This window comes from Lutjanus erythropterus, chromosome 12 (assembly GCF_056507025.1).
Source record: "Lutjanus erythropterus isolate fLutEry1 chromosome 12, fLutEry1.hap2, whole genome shotgun sequence".
NCBI classification, from domain to species: Eukaryota; Metazoa; Chordata; class Actinopteri; order Lutjaniformes; family Lutjanidae; genus Lutjanus; species Lutjanus erythropterus.
In genome coordinates, this window is record NC_139328.1 from 922,501 (window position 1) to 925,933 (window position 3,433).

The following is a 3,433-nucleotide window of genomic DNA, read 5'->3' on the forward strand; positions in this document are numbered from 1 at the left end:
TGATCCTTTGCATCATCATTCAGCTCAGGTGAGACTCACCTGACTGTAGACTGACTGATGTACAGTGTGAACGTCAATAGAACATTCACAGAACATTCACAGAACATTCACAGAACATTCTGTAAATGTCCACAGGTCCTCTGCAACCTCTGTGAGATATCATACATAAATATAAATATATTTAATATGTCTGTGCTAAAATGGCCGACTTCCTTAGGCTGTGGCTCCAAGAACCTCTTCTGTAGGGGGCGCTGTCGAGTCATTTTGCACCTTTGACTGAATGTTAGCCTGTAGGGGGCTTTCAGCCCGATGGATCCAAGCCTGCTTCACCCCAAAGTCCAGTTTGTTTGATAAATGTGAACACTGCACACCGTGCTGGAGCACAGTTTGTGTGTGCTTTTTTTAAATTAATAAATCAAGTGCAAATTAAGTAAAGCAATAAACATTAACTTAAACTACTAAATCAGAGGACATTATAACACCCAGAAGAAAATTGTCTTTGTTAGCCAGGACAGCTAGCAAAGCACATGCTACACCAGGAGACAGTGAGTGTCCATGTGAGCCGGGGAAGCAAACAAAACACACGTTACACAAAAAGACAACAAGCAGTCTAATCTGCAGGGTGACTGCAGACACGCAGACCAAAGTCTGTCAAACTGCTCCTCCTGTTCTGCTTTTAAACACCAGGTCCTGATTGTAGATTGACTGCAGCTGCTGCCAATCACAGCAGCTGCAAGGAGGAGGGGGGAGGAGGGGGCAGTACCTGTGCACAGGTGAGCACAGAAATCAACAAACACACTGTAACACAAAACACCCGATCAGACACAGAGCAGTTCTTACAGCGAGTCTGTGAACGCAGCAGTCACACAGTCATGTGGACTGACACACTCTTCATGAAGTCGGTCGAACATGTGAAATATTCCTGTCAGTGCAGAGTTTAAGTCACAGCTCCTAAAATGTTTTATTAAAGTTCCTAATAATTGTATAAATGTTACTGTAACATCTTGAGGGAATATTTCAACACTGCATAAAAAAACCTCCCCTCTGATTTTTTCACAGATCTGGATATGAGATGCGTTCAGGTGTAAATGTTCAGCTCACAGTAACACCTGATAAAATGAAGACTCATTTAAATCTCACAGCTTTTTGTTTTTATTAGTTCTGATTACTCTTTTTAAATTCGTCATCAATATTTTGAGCTTATTACAAACTTATAAAACTGAAACTTAAAAATGTTTTTGTTGTTTTATTCACGTCCTCTCATGTGCTGCAGAAACAACAACACTTCGATCTTCGCAAAGCAGAACCAGAAACACACAGACAGTCAGTCAACTCTGGACCAATCAGAGCAGAGCTGACGACACTGTCTGATCAGCCACACGTCAGCTGATCAAGGAAATATTCCCAAACGAATGATGATCAATAATCATGTCAGTTTTATTCAGTCCCTCCAGGATTTCACTGGTTTTGTTGCGGCCTGAAAATGCTTGATTTCATTGTGGTTTTAAAAACTGCGATGCATGTTGTGATGTTTTTAGGCAAAAATTGCAAAAAAAAGAAAGAAAGCTGCAAATTTTATTCTGCTGAGAACAAAACCACATTTTGTTCTGAGTCCTCTGAGTAACCTTTCCTAAACAGCTTGAGATTTAAAAATTCAAACAAAATCTGCTTTATGTGTAAATAAAGAAATGCAGGACAGTAACACAAAGCAAATCAGTTTGGAGCTTAAAATCAAGCAAACACAAAATTATAGAATATAAATCAGTGTTTCCAAACCTTTTTTTTTTTGAGACGCACTTGTCTTGTTTTGTCCAAAACTCAAAGATATTCAGTTTACTGTCAGAGAAACCAGAAAATATTCACATTTAAGAAGCTGCAATCAGAGAATTTAGTTTGATTCTTAGAAATTTACTCAAACAGATTAATTGGTGATCAGAATTGTTGGTGATTAATTAAATACTCGATTACTAATTGAATAATCGTTGCAGGTCTCGTGTTAACAGGCCGTCTCACTGTTTTTATTTCCTCTCATCAGGAACCAGTTTTGAACATTTTTAACCTCATTCAATAACTACATACATACAAATATATAATAAATATATTTTGAAAACTTTATTAACGTTGAACTGCAGATATAAATCTTAAATTTGCAGAATTTCTTCCATAATCTTTTATTTATTTGGCGACAAATTAAAGCTCCTGTAACAAGTTTGTGTTAATTGTTGTGATGGCAACTTCCTGGAGGGACTGAAGTTTATTGATCTCATCAGATGCTAACAGCTGTTTCTCTTCATACAGAGCAGGTCTGCACTGAACGCTGTAATATTAAAGGTGCAGTACGCGATTCTGGAGAAGACTGAGACACCAACTGAACTGTCCGTCTCCAAAATCACGTCCTGCACCTTTAAACACACAGCCGGTCCAATCGACCAATCAATCAAACCCATCTGACCTCTGACCCGTGTGTGTGTGTGTGTGTGTGTGTGTGTCCATACCTGCTCAGTGTGTAGAGAAGTCGTCGTCCAGCAGAAACACAGAAACACACTGCAGCTGCTTTTATACTCCATCCTCTGTGTGTGTGTGTGTGTGTGTGTGTGTGTGTGTGTGTGTGTGTGTGTGTGTGTGTGTGTGTGTGTGTGTGATGAATTAACCTGTTAGCACAACAACAATTATCTGCATACCTTCACCTGAGTGTGTGTGTTTACATGTAATTATCTGTGTCATTGTGTGTGTGTGTGATTCCATTTATGTGTAGGGATATATACATTACGTGTGTGTGTGTGTTTAAATACCCTTTGTATATATACGTGTGTGTGTGTGTGTTCAGTCAGCATCTTGTTCTCATGACATCAGTTAAACACAGATCTCCTCGTCTCGTCCTCTGAGACGTCAGCGCAGCATTTGATATGATCAGTCAGAAGATCTGAATCAGTCATCATCATATCTTAATCAATCATCTTGATCAGTCTGTCAAAAAGTTTTCTGTCTTTCTGCTCCTCTCTGACAGTAAACTGAATATCTTTGAGTTGTTTGAGGACGTCATCTTGGACTTTGATCAATATTTTCTGACATTTTAGTGACCAAACAACTGATCGATTAGTGGAAAAATATCACCGGATTGATCACTTGTTGAAAAATAGGTCCATCACATGTTTGGACATATTTTTCACTGGACAAGATTATGACAGAATAATGAGAAAGAATTTCATTTTCAGTTTGTTGTAAGTCAGTCTGAGCTGCATGTCTTGTGTAAAGTGTGTGGAACAAATAAAGTTTTTTGTCATTATGATGGTACTAATTGTTTCCCAGGCGTCTGCGTCTGTTTGTCTTGTTAATTGTGTGTTTGTTCAGCAGCAGCTTCATGATTTGTGTTTGTGGTGTCTGCTGCCTGTTTACTGTCAGCACGCAGCTTTTATTCTGACATGTTCAGTAA